Raw genomic sequence first — 16,686 nt, forward strand, 5'->3', positions numbered from 1 at the left:
GTGCCATGGGTCAAACAGATATCAACTGCGTTTTTTTTTAAAAATGGGAACCCCCATTTTTTATTAAATATTCGTGTAGTACGTAAAGAAATATGAATGTTTTAGTTGGACCACTTTTTTCACTTTGTGACTGATGGCGCCGTAATAGTCACAAACGTGTAAGTACGTGGTATCACGTAACATTCCGCCAGTGCGGACGGTATTTGTTTCGTGATACATTACGCGTGTTAAAATGGACCGTTTACCAATTGCGGAAAAGGTCGATATTGTGTTTATGTATGGCTATTGTGATCAAAATGGGCGACGGGCGTGTGCTATGTATGCTGCTCGGTATCCTGGACGACATCATCCAAGAGTCCGCACCGTTCGCCGGATAGTTACGTCATTTAAGAAAACAGGAAGTGTTCAGCCACATGTGAAACGTCAATCACGACCTGCAACAAATGATGATGCCCAAGTAGGTGTTTTAGCTGCTGTCGCGGCTGATCCGCACATCAGTAACAGACAAATTTGCGCGAGAATCGGGAATCTCAAAAACGTCGGTGTTGAGAATGCTACATCAACATCGATTGCACTCGTACCATCTTTCTATGCACCAGGAATTGCATGGCGACGACTTTGAACGTCGTGTACAGTTCTGCCACTGGCCACAAGAGAAGTTACGGGATGATGAGAGATTTTTTGCACGCGTTCTATTTAGCGACGAAGAGTCATTCACTAACAGCGGTAACGTAAACCGGCACAATATGCACTATTGGGCAACGGAAAATCCACGATGGCTGCGACAAGTGGAACATCAGCGATCTTGGCAGGTTAATGGCGATGTACTTCCAACATGATGGATGTCCGGCACATAGCTCGCGTGCGGTTGAAGCGGTATTGAATAGCATATTTCATGACAGGTGGATTGGTCATCGAAGCACCATACCATGGCCTGCACGTTTACCGGATCTGACGTCCCCGGATTTCTTTCTGTGGGGAAAGTTGAAGGATATTTGCTATCGTGATTCACCGACAACGCCTCACAACATGCGTCAGCACATTGTCAATGCATGTGCGAACATTACGGAAGGCGAACTACTCGCTGTTGAGAGGAATGTCGTTACACGTATTGCCAAATGCATTGAGGTTGACGGACATCATTTTGAGCATTCATTGCATTAATGTGGTATTTACAGATAATCACGCTATAACAGCATACGTTCTCAGAAATTATAAGTTGACAAAGGTACATGTATCACACTGGAGCAACCGAAATAAAATGTTCAATCTTACCTACGTTCTGTATTTTAATTTAAAAAACCTACCTATTACCCACTGTTCGTCTAAAATTGTGAGCCATATGTATGTGACTATTACAGGGCCATCTATCACAAAGCGAAAAAAGTGGTCCAACTAAAACATTCATATTTCTTTACGTACTACACGAATATGTAATAAAAAATGGGGGTTCCTATTTAAAAACAAAAACGCAGTTGATATCCGTTTGGCCTACGGCAGCGCCATCTATCGGGTCAACCATAGCGACAGCTGGTTTCCCCCTTCAATCTAGACGAATTTCGTTCTTTGTAGTTTTTCGTTTGACGCTTATTTCGTGCGATATTTGGCCCCGTCACGATGAATGGACCACCCTATATATATATATGGAACATAACCTGCGATCAGCTTAGAGACAGAAGTGATGACACTTTCTGCGGGACCTGACCATTATTTTGCAGGACAATGCTCAACCACGTAGAGTTCAAGCTGTTACTTATTTATTTGACTGATGAGGCTGCTAAATGCTATACCACCTACTGCGCTCCCCTGACTTAAGCGCCCTCGATTTCTAAACTGAAGGAAACACTTCACGGCATTCACTTCAGAACTGCTACGAATTCGTCGGGCAATAGACCGCGCCGCTCGAATTGTCACAACTGGCACTGCTAAGAGTATCATCCTACTAGTTCCACAACGCTGGCAACGGGTTATACACAGTGCCGGTGACTACTTTGAAGGTCAGTAAAACTTTGAAACACATATCTATATTGTACGAGCTGTAAATGAAAAGTTGCCACTATTAAAGTTCCAACCGTCGTATATATAAAGTTGAAGGCATATGTATCACGTTAATAGTGGGTGTGAAGAAAAGTTAGATTTGGTGAGGAAAAGGGGGGGAGGGGGGCAGTGTAGTAGCAAACTGCAACCGCCAGAACCGAACCCAGCACCCACGCCTTTCCTGCACAGGGTAGCCAAGCGGGATTCCCAGATAGTCGGTAACCTTCGGTATTGATTGTGGGCTAGCTTTCACTTACGTTTTCGTGTCTTCTTCAATGCACAAAGTGAACCGTTCTCGTCCCATACAGTGGCTCACTCTGTCACCTTGTAGATGAAGCATCGCTTCGTGTACACGCTGCCAGTTCTTGCCATCGTAAGCGGAACAGCAGAGAAATGGGAGCGCGGCTGAGTCACGGCGCAGCTCTCGCTGGTCCTGGGAACGGAGTGGGCGTGGGCGCCCCCCCGCCTCCTCAGGAAGCTCCGCATCCGGCGCTTTCGCCCGGCCAGAGGTCATTGCCGCCGTGACGTCACTCCTCTTGCCGCACGCTCCGTCTGGCGCGCCGTTCACCGCTGCTGCCGGCGACCACTTAGCGAGGCACGGAGGACGGACTGTTTGTCTTCCACAGGCAGCAACCGAGTCCGTTCAACCCTGCGTTAAGCATTCGCGATGCGTGTTTTACCGGCACTTGAACCGTAAGGGACGACGTGCGGGTTTTTAAAGAGATATAAAAGTTTCAAGTTCTGTTTAGACTTAACTATCGTTTCGATCTACGAGGGCTATGTTTGTTTGTTTCCAACCTCCGATCGGTCGCGAAATGGAAAACACACTTAAAATAAAAAAACGTTTCATTCGCAGAATTAAGGTACACCTTCCAGCTACATCTCTACTTAGTCACCGTTCGAACTTAGACATTTGTTGTAGCGTGGTACCGACTTCCCGGTGCTCTCGTCATAAAAGACAGCCCCCTGTGATTACCGCCAACTCCTTACGCTGTTCTGTAGTTCGTTGTCTGTCGAAAAATGCTGTTCTCACAGCCAGCGGTTAATGTGAGCGCGGTCGCCGGTTCGAATCCTGCCTCGGGCATGGATGTGTGTGATGCCCTTAGGTTGGTTAGGTTTAATAAGTTCTAAGTTCTGGGGGACTGATGACCTTAGAAGTTAAGTCCCATAGTGCTGAGAGCCATTTCATGTGAGCGAAGTGCTGAAAATCAGGAGAGAAGTCAGGACTGTATGGTGGGTGATCAAACACGTCCCATCGAAAACGCTGCAGGAGTGTCTTCGTTGCACCTGAAGTGTACTGCCGAGAATTGAAGACCTCGGTGTTAGAAGGGGATAACACCATTTTTGTCGTAAACCAATTTTTAACGCTGTTTAAAGGAAAAAAATTGCGTTTCTTTCTTTTGTGCCTACAAAATAAGCTTTAGACCCCTACTCAACTTGTACAAATGATAGCATGAAATAGGCCGGCCGTGGTGGCCGAGCGGTTCTAGGGGCCTCAGTCCGGAACCACGCGGCTGCTACGGTCACAGGTTCGAATCCTGCCTCCGGCATGGATGTGTGTGATGTCCTTAGGTTAGTTAGGTTTAATAAGTTCTAAGTCTAGGGGACTGATGACCTCAGATGTTAAGTCCCATAGTGCTTAGAGCCATTTTAACCATTTTTGATAGCACGAAATACCATCTCTACATTTTTTTAATTACTTTTTTGTGCCTCATGAAAAATGTGAGTTATCCTCTTTTTGCACCGAGGTCTTCAATCGTCATCAAGAAGCTTCAAAAATGACTCTGAGCACTATGAGACTTAACTTCTGAGGTCATCAGTCCCCTAGAACTTAGAACAACTTAAATCTAACTAAGGACATCACACACATCCATGTCCGAGGCAGGATTCGAACCTGCGACCGTAGCGGTCGCCCGGTTCCAGACTGTAGCGCCTAGAACCGCTCGGTCACCTCGGTCGGCCATGAAGAAGCAAACGGATGACAGTTACCTTATGTGGGCTGCAGAAACCACGAGACAAATGCGTGCGATTAAAGAACAAAACAAAAAAAATTCAGTTACACCTAAGTCATATTGAAGACGAGGCAAAAGAATCTCGATAAGTGATAGGAAACTTAATAATCGCAATCAATTGAGAACAGACATTGACAAGGTACAAGCGGACGTACAAACATTGCGTAATGACATTCAGGACGAGATCAAAACATTACGTAACAACACCCAGGGAGAAGTCAAGACACTAGAGAAACAGATAAACGAAATTACTAGACAAGCAGCAGGCAAAGCGCGTGAAGTTGTTGAAAACAGTGTGTTACACAAATGTATCACAAAAGCAGCGCTGAAAAGATATGATAACCGCATAGTCAAAATACACTCCTGGAAATGGAAAAAAGAACACATTGACACCGGTGTGTCAGACCCACCATACTTGCTCCGGACACTGCGAGAGGGCTGTACAAGCAATGATCACACGCACGGCACAGCGGACACACCAGGAACCGCGGTGTTGGCCGTCGAATGGCGCTAGCTGCGCAGCATTTGTGCACCGCCGCCGTCAGTGTCAGCCAGTTTGCCGTGGCATACGGAGCTCCATCGCAGTCTTTAACACTGGTAGCATGCCGCGACAGCGTGGACGTGAACCGTATGTGCAGTTGACGGACTTTGAGCGAGGGCGTATAATGGGCATGCGGGAGGCCGGGTGGACATACCGCCGAATTGCTCAACACGTGGGGCGTGAGGTCTCCACAGTACATCGATGTTGTCGCCAGTGGTCGACGGAAGGTGCACGTGCCCGTCAACCTGGGACCGGACCGCAGCGACGCACGGATGCACGCCAAGACCGTAGGATCCTACGCAGTGCCGTAGGGGACCGCACCGCCACTTCCCAGCAAATTAGGGACACTGTTGCTCCTGGGGTATCGGCGAGGACCATTCGCAACCGTCTCCATGAAGCTGGGCTACGGTCCCGCACACCGTTAGTTCGTCTTCCGCTCACGCCCCAACATCGTGCAGCCCGCCTCCAGTGGTGTCGCGACAGGCGTGAATGGAGGGACGAATGGAGACGTGTCGTCTTCAGCGATGAGAGTCGCTTCTGCCTTGGTGCCAATGATGGTCGTATGCGTGTTTGGCGCCGTGCAGGTGAGCGCCACAATCAGGACTGCATACGACCGAGGCACACAGGGCCAACACCCGGCATCATGGTGTGGGGAGCGATCTCCTACACTGGCCGTACACCACTGGTGATCGTCGAGGGGACACTGAATAGTGCACGGTACATCCAAACCGTCATCGAACCCATCGTTCTACCATTCCTAGACCGGCAAGGGAACTTGCTGTTCCAACAGGACAATGCACGTCCGCATGTATCCCGTGCCACCCAACGTGCTCTAGAAGGTGTAAGTCAACTACCCTGGCCAGCAAGATCTCCGGATCTGTCCCCCATTGAGCATGTTTGGGACTGGATGAAGCGTCGTCTCACGCGGTCTGCACGTCCAGCACGAACGCTGGTCCAACTGAGGCGCCAGGTGGAAATGGCATGGCAAGCCGTTCCACAGGACTACATCCAGCATCTCTACGATCGTCTCCATGGGAGAATAGCAGCCTGCATTGCTGCGAAAGGTGGATATACACTGTACTAGTGCCGACATTGTGCATGCTCTGTTGCCTGTGTCTATGTGCCTGTGGTTCTGTCAGTGTGATCATGTGATGTATCTGACCCCAGGAATGTGTCAATAAAGTTTCCCCTTCATGGGACAATGAATTCACGGTGTTCTTATTTCAATTTCGAGGAGTGTAGAAGCGCAAACGAAGTGACAATTTTAGAAATTGCGAACAGAGTTGTTGCAAACCATTGAAAAGCGTAGTGAACAGAATCGAACAAGCACAGAGTCTGCAACCACATCCGTATCTGTAACAGCACCGGAAGATATTACGCATATGCGATTCCAGTCACAGGCGGAAAGTAACATACGTGAAATCAGACAGCCTGCACAGCAACAAACACGTTTCGAAATTCTTGATGAACAAACGTCATCACAAACACATGCGGAACCACAAATGTATGTTTCAAGACAGTTTGGATCGTGCAATGAAGCAGCAAGGTTAGCCAGACAAGATACCGAACCAATACCTGACAATGGAAAGCCAGGTCGCGAAGAGTACAGTGCAATGCATTCAGCTACACGTTCACAACCGATAGAAGAAAATTATTGCGTACCACTCCAACGATACTACGCAAGGGTAGGCGAAAATTACAGTGGACAATATCCAATGGATCTACCACAACCGGAAAGAACGACGGGAGAAATGATCAGTAACAAAAGTGGCGAAGAATCGCGAATTTCATACGGAACTATGACGAAGTACGACAACGATCATTTCCTCACAGTCAGAAAATTTCTACACTTTCGAGAAGGAAACTCATTACATCCACGAACTTTTATTGATCAATTCCGAGTAGGATTACCAGAACACTGGACGCTAGAAACCACATTAGACTTTATATGTGCACACATGTCAGGAACAGTCGCAGGAACCATGCAGAATGTTACAGCGACATGCCGATCGTACGAAGATTTCAGAGAGAAGTTTCTCTCACGATATTGGTCCAGCGAAGCACAGAACAGAGTGAAGTACGAATTATTACAGAACCCATATTTTGAAAATTCAGGAGAGAAGAGTCCCGTGAAATTTTTCGAATTAATGGCAAAGAAAAATCAATGCTTAGATGTACCATACAGTGACGGAGAGTTGATTAAATTATGCGCGATGAAGCTACCATTGAAATACCAGCAATCATTAGTAGGTCGCGGAGGCAATGACGTCGAAGCATTTAAAGGTATTCTAAGGGAACTAGAGTTCATATTTTCGGAAGATGACGCAAGAAAAAGACGAAGCGCACGTGAAAACGAAAGCAAAAAGCAGTGGAATCCACAAGACACAGTACGAAGAAACAATAATTACGAACCATGTGATAACTTCGCACCAAGAAACGACAATAGATTTCAACAAAGAACCGGTTATGGATTTAGAAGAGAATATGGCAATAACTATAATTCACCCAGGAACGGCAACAACTATTACAGAGGGAATAACGACAACCGGAACGGGTACTGGAGAACCAATAGACCGACAAATTATCAACAAAGAAACCACTATCAACAAGCTGAACAAGAAAAGAGAATACAGATAGAAGAGGTGGAGGTAAGACCACCAAACCCCGATAAACGTTCGAATTGATAGCTAAGCGCCCATGCCAAAGAGAATGACGCACCGACCCAGGACAATTGCAGCACCTTGAACAGAGAAGTAAAAATCTTATCACGAGAAGAGAAGAAGGAAGAAACAAATCCGCAGGGACCAGATGAAAACGAAGACAAGAAAATAACAATATCGTGTTGGGACGAAATTAATTGGGAGAATACTGACGAGGAAGATGAATTACCAGAGGCATGCACAACGATTGTAGGAGGAAAGGACGAAGTAATGAGTATTGCAGAGCTATTTGAGATGGAAACCAAGGAAAGCGAGTTCAATGAGGATAATGCGCAGTCGACAGAAGTTGAAAATAAGTTACGAGTGGGCACACAACCCAACGTATATAATGAAGGAAGTTATGAAACGATAATTAGAGCATTTAGATGCGATTATGTGGAAGTAGCGACGAAGAAGGAGAAGATAGACGAGGATGAGGAAAAAGTAGAGGATGTTGAAGAAAGCGTAAATGAAGAAAGAAATAGAGAAGAGGAAATAAAAGAGAGAGAAGTAGAAGTCGAAGCTTATCCTACAGAAAGTTCGAATTCACAAGGGAAATTCCTAAAACGACTCATGTATGATTCAGTGGAGGATTCGTTGATGCAAGAAAAAGAAGAACAGAACCAACCCTTTCAAATTCAACCAATTGTGAAGGCCATGGTAAAGCATATCCCAGTCAATATTGTAATTGATAGCGGAAGTGAACTGACTGCGATCTCAGAAAATTTATTCATGCAGTGTAATGCCAATGAGGAATTGCCAGTTCTGAAAACACGTAAGGTTATAGTAAGAGGTCCTATTAGAAACAATGCTGCGGAAGTTACGAGACAAACAAGGTTAACTCTTTCGTGTCAAGGTCAAAAGATCGAAGCCAACTTCGTGATTATACCTAAACTAACTGTAGATTTGATTATAGGTGCAGATTTTTTAAATGAGAGACGAGCGATAATAGATATGGGGAAAGGTAGCGTAACATTCGGGAATGTCACACTTCTCTTTGAGCAAAAGCTAAAATTAGAAGAAATACCAGTTATAAACAAACAATTAAGAATGACGCGAGATAAAGAGGATGAAAAATTAGAATGGTATGCACAAAATGGGGAATCGCCTCAACTAGTCCATAAAGAAATCGACGAAAAATTGCAAGAAGTTCAAGGTATTTCGAAACACAGTAAAAGAGAATTAGAGCGTATTTTACGAGATAAAGCAGAGGTATTTTTACCTATGACTGGCAGTATTAAATACTTTCAGTACAAGTTTGAAGTAAAACAGCACAAACCATTTAGAGTGCCGCCCTATACAATCCCATTAAGCTACTGGAAAAAAGTATTCCAGGAGATATCTAAAATGTTAGATGATGATATTATTGATCCAGCTACCTCCACATATAACAGCCCGCTCCATATTGTACAAAAACGAGATGGGAGCATCAGGTTAGTGCTTGATTCCAGACAGATCAACACAATCATAATCACTGAGACAGATCGCCCAGATATTTTCATCAATTGATTTACGGAGTAGTTTCTGGCAAATAGAATTGGCCCCAGAATGTAGAAAATTTACAGCATTTATCGTATTCTGTAGATGTTACCTGTTTAAACGATTGCCATTTGGTTTAAACATATCATCAGCAGCGTTTATTAGGGGATTTAATACTATACTCAGTCCTGAAATTTTACAAAAAATCACGTGTTATGTTGATGATGTGATTATAGCAGAACCCTCTTGGGAACATCACAACGACACATTAAATCAGTTTTTACAGCTCATGAAAGGGCATGGGGTCACAGTAAATATAACAAAATCCAAATTTGGAAGGCGAGAGGTCAAATTTCTAGGACACATAATTTCAGAGAAAGTGGTAATGCCCGACCCAGAAAAACTAACGGCAATCAAAGAATTCTGGACTCCATATAATAAGAAAACTCTCAGAGGATTTCTGGGTCTCACCGGATTCTATAAAAAATTTATTTGGATCGACTCTCTCGTAACACCACGCCTATGTGCATTGACTGGAAAAAACACGCCATGGGTATGGGATCAACAAGCCAATGAAGAATTTTTAAAAGTGAAAAACGCACTAACAACAGCACCGATTTTAGCACATCCTGATCTAACACAAAATTTTTGTATGGCCACTGATAGCGCGAAAACAGGTTTAGGAGTTGTTTTATTCCAAGAATACGAACAGGCAGGGCTAAGATCATATAGAACAATTGCATTTGCCAGTCGGGTACTCACAAAAAGCGAGAAAAACTATTCAGTCACGGAGCTGGAAGCATTGGCCATTGTATGGGGCTTCCAACGTTTTCGACACTTCCTATTCGGAAGAAAAACAAAAGTATACGCTGATCACAAAGCATTAGAATTTCTGTTATCCGCCAAACTAACTCATGGGAGGTTAGCCAGATGGATGTTAATACTACAAGAATTTGACTTCACTATTACACACATACCAGGACCAGCGAATGTATTAGCAGATGCTTTATCACGATGTCCACAGGGTGCATCCAATAACATAGGTTTGGAAGCAGCAGAAGACCAGTTTACAATGTACTATATGAAACAAGAACCTTTCGAAAACTACATTACGACAGCATTGAAAAACATAGGCAAAGAACAGGACAAGGATCCCGAAATACTAGGAATCAAACACAAGTGGACAAGAAAGGATTTTCCAGACATTCGACAGCACTATCTCGTAAAAAACAATGTTTTATTTTTTAGACGAAATGTTGCAACGAATGAACGGTTAATTTATATCCCAGATGAACTAATTAATAAGTACATATGGTATACACATTAAGTAATGGCCACTTTGGACCAAAGAAATGCTTTTTAAAAATAAAACAAACAAGCCATTTTCCTAATATGAAAAGACGAATTAGAACAGTATTAGTCAAATGCAAAAAAATGTATGAGGGCTAAACACTCACTTTCCAAACCAAACCATCTATGTTTCCAATAATCCCTAAAAGATTAAAACAAATAGCTGCAACAGATTTGATGCCCCCCACGCACAAAAAATGGATATATTTTCATATTTGTCGTTTTGGAACTTACTTCTAAATATGTTACCTTGACACCATTAAAACGGGCAACAGGTCTTACTATAAGTAAAGCATTTAGACAAGATTTTCTCAGACAAGTAGGTCGAGTGGAACGAATAATTTCGGATAATGGCCCACAATACAAATCAGTGTAATGGCAGAACACGTTAAAACAACACAAAATAAAACCCATCTACATATCTAAGTAAAAACCTAGCGTAAATCCAGCAGAACGATCTATGAAGGACATAGGCACTTTATGCCGAGTATATGCAGGCAAAAGACACAACACTTGGGATATATACCTTAAAGATTTTCAAGAAGTAATAAATGAAATGCCACATAGCACTACACTACTACCTCCAGTTACTGTACTTAAAAACACTGAACCCCCAAACATAACCAGAGAAAATGTTAGATTTCCTATTGTACCACGTAGACAGCACAAACAAGTCATAGCAACAGCACTCTTCAACATCAGAAAGGCAGCCATTAAAAGAAAAGAAAGAGGAGATAGAACAGCAATTAAAAGAACATTCTCAGTAGGCCAGAAAGTATTTGTAAAAACACACCATCTCTCCAGCAAACAGAAACACAAAATACATAAGTTTTACGCTGCATACAAAGGACCTGTCATAATTAGCCGAATTGCTCATGATAATGCTGTGGGACTAATGAACCCAAAAACAGGCAAAACCTTAGGACTTCACCATGTGAGCCATATCAAAAAGTTTGAAGATTAATTTTATTACTGGTAAATAATCAGCACAATATTTCAAGATTGTGTTGCAGATAAGATCGTCAGGAGAAAGAAGAATGAAGAGAGAGGAAGGAGGGAAAAAGAAAGTAGTTTCAATAAAAATAAAAACAAAAATAACACCAATAGTACCATAGATTAAGGTGAAGGGATAAAGCGTAGATAGTCTAACAGCATGAAATACGAAAATGCTATACACCACGACACTACACAAAAATAAAAAACGAATTTGAGGATTCTTGTAGACGTTAAGACTCAAAATATCTTACAATTGTAACATGGAAAGGGCGCCGAAATTTGTAAAGCTTTTAAGAAGATGTAAAAGAATGTAGGTACTAGACATATGTTAGATGATTATAAGTAAAATGTTTTGTAAGAACCATTGTAAAAACTCCAGCAACGACGAGATGCAACGACCCACAAGTTGCAACGTGAGAAGTATCAAGAAAGAAAATGACGTAATTAGCAAGACACGATTCCTACAAGGCAGAAGCGTCGAGAGAAGGGAAAGGACAGCGAGACCAACAGAAGGCCCTTGTAGCCGAAGTGGACACTAAATAAATCTGCTGCCAAGCTGAACCACAGTGTGGCGGAACCCTGCTGGGACAGAACACAGAACCACACAGTGGCAGAACCCTGCAGAGACACGACATGACACCGAATGCCAGAAGGGTCTCTGAACGCCCCGACTCAGCGGAGCGAGCAAAAAACGGCCCGCGAGAAGACCACTTGGGCAAGCCACCACTGGCAAAAAAAAAAAAAAAATGTGTATAAGTCACACTACTGCTATTAAACAGCACGCTGATGCACGAAACTGAAGAAAAATTCCACAAAGTAAAAATGACACGCCCAAACAATTTATCAAACTCTTACTAAGAGGAGAACTTCAAAGCAACTAGTTATCAATAAATATTTCCATATCCTGCCCAGAGAAGAACCAAGAAGCAAGTAAGAAGCAGAGAAAAAGTAGGAAGAACAGAAGTTGAAGATTCGCAAGATTGAGACCAACAAAGAAGATGGGTGAAGAATAGACGACATACCTTCCCAAATCCCTATCCTATAGTAAACTAGTCGTCTGCGAAGTATTACAATGAAAAACGACCACTTTTAGCGACACATAACGATGACTTTCACGCATACAAAGCCAGTAAACCACGAGATTCAGCACTCGCAGCTCCATTCCATTATGGGACCTCCACAACAGCAACACACACTTGCAAAGCCAACAAGGAACGACAAACGAAGCTGTACATCGAAGACTTGGCCACATCCATCTCGCTCAAGTCCATCACCTTCATGCAAAAACATTCGCCAACCTCATGCTTAAACATTCATAGGATTGCGTGAATGTGTGAAATCAAATTATGTGATGTAGGTATTGTGCAAAAGTAACGTGTGAAAAACTAAATAAGTTAAGCACACCCTACAGCTAATAAACTACAAAAGTAACAGTCACTGACTATGGACTTAAGTAAAAAATAGACTATCGATAAAAATAAGTCATTAGTTCTGAAATGGACAGTATATAAAGAACAAAAGTAAGGCATAATAAACACTAAAACTATATGCCACTTATTTTCTCCTCATAAAAATAAAAGAATAACTATATTTTACTTATTTTCTCCTTATAAAAACAAAGAATAAAAAATTATCTTGTTGGATGTTATCCCTTTTTTTTAACATTTGTACCATTTGTTAGGATAATATCTCAATACTTATGTATGTATATTTCTTTGTCAAAGCAATTCTTGGAAATAATTATTATTTGTTAGTGTAACAATGTTGAAATGAGTGTCTACAAACAAAAACATTTTACTTGTAAATGATATTTAGAAAATGTGTTAGGAATAGATTTTACTTAATTACTACATTTATAAAAACAATATTTATAAGAAAATCGATGTGAAAGACTCCTCACTTTCGATAACAAACTTCTTAAAAAAACAAACTTCACAATTAAATTAAGAAAGAAAATAATTAAAAATAATAATTACAATAGAATAAAAATATTCTTCCCTTGTCAATATAAACATATTTTTGATAATAATGTGGAAGAATATAAAAATATAAATTAGTAATACAAACTAGCATAGAACAGAATAACATGGCTGAACAGTAGGCAACAAAATTTAGACAACAGAATAATTTTTGGCTGACTTAGACAACGATTCAATTATTGCCTAACTTCAGTGCAAAAATTGAATTCGAAGGGTGGTGATACGTAAGGTGTCAGGCAAATCCAACACCTTCCATGAAAACCCTGACATGATAAGCAAATCCAGTAGTATGTCACATAGCTCCGAATAAATCGTGACATTAAATTAACCAAAGTAATACGAGTAACGAGTGAGCAAATGGAATACCACAGACTAACACAAGAATGCCTAAATGCATGTCATACCGTCCCACCGTGAGACAGACGCAGTTCCGAGGGGAGAAACGAGAACAGAAGCCGAGAGCAGAACCGTGTTAAGCTAGAAGGCCCTACGATAAGGGACGGACACCCACGTCGCCAGCTAACCGCTAGGACCACCGCCCAGCCCATGTTAAAAGCTAGAGCCCTCCAGAAGAACAGTATAGATCTTACAATAACACTAAAAGGACCACACCAGCTGCAAGTTTTAGCGTGAGACTTTTTCGCGTCTCTGTTACGTTGCAAACTTTAAAAACATTGCCCCACCACGAAAAGTATAACGTTTCTCATTGGATGGACAGAATTTTTGGTAGGCGGAGCTTAAGGTTAACATTGAGACCCTGATTGGTCAGATGAAAACACAGCCAGATAGTTTTTTTTAAACCAACTTCGGTAAATTGTAGTAAGGAGAAGTTAGGAGAGAGTTGCTTCCGAGACTGCGAGGTGAGCGGAGCTGTGCTGCCCGCCGCCCCCTGACGAACACCGACAAGGTAATGAACGCACGCAATGTCGCATAACAGCACATAAAGCTTCACTCAGAACTGCAGACGTCTCATCTGTTACACCCCCTTTTTGCATAATACTAGTGTCGATCGTCAATTAAAGCTCATGGTGTTCACATTTGCCACTTGAAGTAAAAATCTGAAATGCGATGATTTTTCATCAGCCACTGTAATTTACGACAAGTTAGATAAGTAATTAAAGATAATTGAGGGTCTCTGTAGACCATTTTGATAGTTTTCTCTCTTGTGAAACTTAATTTAAACCTAGATTATAGATGTGATATGGCATAGGTCATCCTTCGATCCATTGTAGAACTTGGAAACCCACTCAGGGAATATTCTTTCACATTTTTGTTGAACACAGTTGGTTTTTATCATCCTGTATTATAACATTTCTTATTATCAATAGTGGAATTTATAAACAATGTTTTGTGAGTAGAATAAAATTTCCAATGGTAAACTTAACTGCTTTTTCGACGTTATTTTACGAGCTAACTAAAAATAGGAAAGCCTTGAACCCCTTCCACTAAATTTAGTTAGTATTAAGATTCTTTTACAGGGAGTGCAGTGGAGCTGACGCTGAAATCATTAAGTATTTGGTTATATCATCGCTAGTCTCACTGAACTCTTCTGAACTCTACATGTCATGTGTGGTCTGGCGTCTCCTTACCAGCAACAGGTCCCAGGTTCAAACTAGTCAATTCCCTAAAAAACACGCTCAGAGCGTCGTTGCGCGAAAGTGGTAGGGAGACACGATATAGAACAAACAGATACCACGCAGGATGTTAGACCTAAACACACAAATTCTATAACCTACAACAATAACACATGAGAAGTTCCGCCCAGTGGGCATGGCTTTACATTGGTGATTCTCTATCTTATGGTCTCGTAATTATTTAACGCTACAGTACACTTTCTGGATAGGATGGTGGATCTTTTGCTATATCTCACACTTCGACTCTCACATCGATCATCACGAAAATTTCCTCCAGACCGAGTGGTACAAAAAGGAACATGCATAACCCACTGCCTCTGAAACTATCTTGTTACTCTCCCATGCCAACGAAACAAACTTAAATTTCATGAAATACATCACACTGGCAACATACAATACAAAGAATAGTCACAACGTTATAATCACATCACTTTCAGCTTCCCCACTTCAATTAGTATTTATCCCAGGTTCACACGACACTGCCCCACTTCGTAATTTTTCTTTCCTACTATGAACTCTGGAGGATATATGCACGTCTTCATGCGCAATGCAAGCCAAGTGGTGTTGCTGGGTAGACAGCTGACTCACCTTGCTTCTCTCTCAGAGTATTATAGTTTGAATCAAGCGTCACACGGAAACATAACACGCAAAGTAATATTAAGAACATATTCATCACACATGCGAGTCCTCAACTGATACCATGGACGAGTACTTCTCTTTATCCTTTGTCTCATACACAGATTGAGACTCACACAGTACTCACCACGTGGAAGTACTCGTCTCTAATTTCAAGTACTGCACACGCCATTTCTTAAATATTTCCAACTTACAGTACACACGCTAGTAATTCAGCTTAACTTAAGCACTCGGAAGTATTTCAACTTATTGCTACACGTGGTTTCATTGTGACTGTTGGTCACTTCCAAAGATTACTACGATCCCCTTAATATTACCTGTCTGACATTTAATTCTCCCCACAAAAGTTCCTGAAATAGAGAAATTATTATTCCAAATTACTCTTCTTTGGTTCCACCAAAGGTGGCCAAAGAACCGTCTCAAAGATGATCATATATTCACATTCACTATCTGCCGTTAGCAGACGACCATACATTCATTCATTTCGCAGATCTCACCAAACTGGATGCAGGGATTTATTTTGTGGGAGTGCACATGTGATCAATTAAATAAATAAATTGTCATTCTTTCCCACACTGGTATCCGGCTTCGCTGTATTAATTGAAATTGAGTTATTATTAGAAAAAATATGTTGTACTGACAAGAATAACGAAGAATGTACCTATTTTCAATGTCGAGCGATACTGTACCCTTTCAATATCATGACAGTAGCACAGATAATAATGGAGAAGGTTGATGTAGTAGTAGTAATATGTTGGTACTTTTTGCACTGTTAATACTGATGGCGACAGCCATAATAACATTTGCTGCATTTTTAACCGTCGAGTCGTTATTATTTTGTTTACAGGGAGTGTAGAAATAAAACTGTAACAGTAAATACGGCCTGTAGAATATTGGGCAACAGATTGTAATGCAGAGTAAATATATAAAAAAGGATATAGGCATATAAGTAATCTATTCCGTTTTCATTTGTGAATGGAGCGGGAAGGCTAATAGCAGTCGCACATCGTGGCGGGCTAAACTTCCTTCGCGAATTGATATTATTAATACTACCCAGATTATCAGACGAATGGAAGACACAGTGTTCACGACAATTAGGTTCAACCTACAAGATGTCTTGCCAACGACTTTTCTCGACTGTAGTAAGAAAAAAGAGCTTAGCTAGTATCTCTGAGACGCTGCTCTTCCTCTAAATGCACTGATGCCAAGGGCTGAATACATAAAAAGTAAACAAGGAAACAGATAAGCCAGTTGGCAACACGACCCGGGGCAGGCCAAGGAAAAATTCAACAGACTAATAACTACGACAAAAGTACCTTTTGT

The sequence above is a fragment of the Schistocerca cancellata genome, chromosome 1, assembly GCF_023864275.1.
Source record: "Schistocerca cancellata isolate TAMUIC-IGC-003103 chromosome 1, iqSchCanc2.1, whole genome shotgun sequence".
NCBI classification, from domain to species: Eukaryota; Metazoa; Arthropoda; class Insecta; order Orthoptera; family Acrididae; genus Schistocerca; species Schistocerca cancellata.